Raw genomic sequence first — 590 nt, 5'->3', positions numbered from 1 at the left:
AAAACGAGAGTTCCAGTCACAAGGTGTACGCCTCGAAGGGTGAAGTTATTTAATATTTAGTTTAAATTTATTTTTATTTTTTTAAGCTTTACACAGAAACACTCCAGCTACAACGTTGAAATATTCCTATATTGGACTTGCAATCAGTAATAACAATTCACAATTAATAGCAATTGCACTAATTATTATGTCCAGGCATGTATATTTGTTATTCGTATAAATTATTTTGTTTATGTGGAAGAACAAGTTTAAAATCCTTAGGAAGATGTCATTAATGAGGTTTGACACTATAGCTTCATCTCGCCCATCCCTCATGCTTAAACAGTTTGATACTCAAATATCTCGTCATTCATTTTGCTTTAACTGAAGGGTGACAATCTGAGCTTGTGACCCCAAAAAGCACACTCATAACTGCAATCAAATTCGCCAATTATCTTATTTTGAATTTTAACGTATTTGTTCTCCTCTTCTATTTCATTCCCCATAAAAAAACAAACAAACAAACAAACAAACAAAAAAAAAACAATCCCTCCACGTTCATGACGCCAAAGCTTCTCCGAGGCTGAAAGGAATCTAGCGACATGACATGA

The sequence above is a fragment of the Zeus faber genome (genome assembly GCF_960531495.2).
Source record: "Zeus faber genome assembly, chromosome: 14".
Classification (NCBI taxonomy): domain Eukaryota; kingdom Metazoa; phylum Chordata; class Actinopteri; order Zeiformes; family Zeidae; genus Zeus; species Zeus faber.
This window is presented reverse-complemented; position numbering follows the sequence as displayed.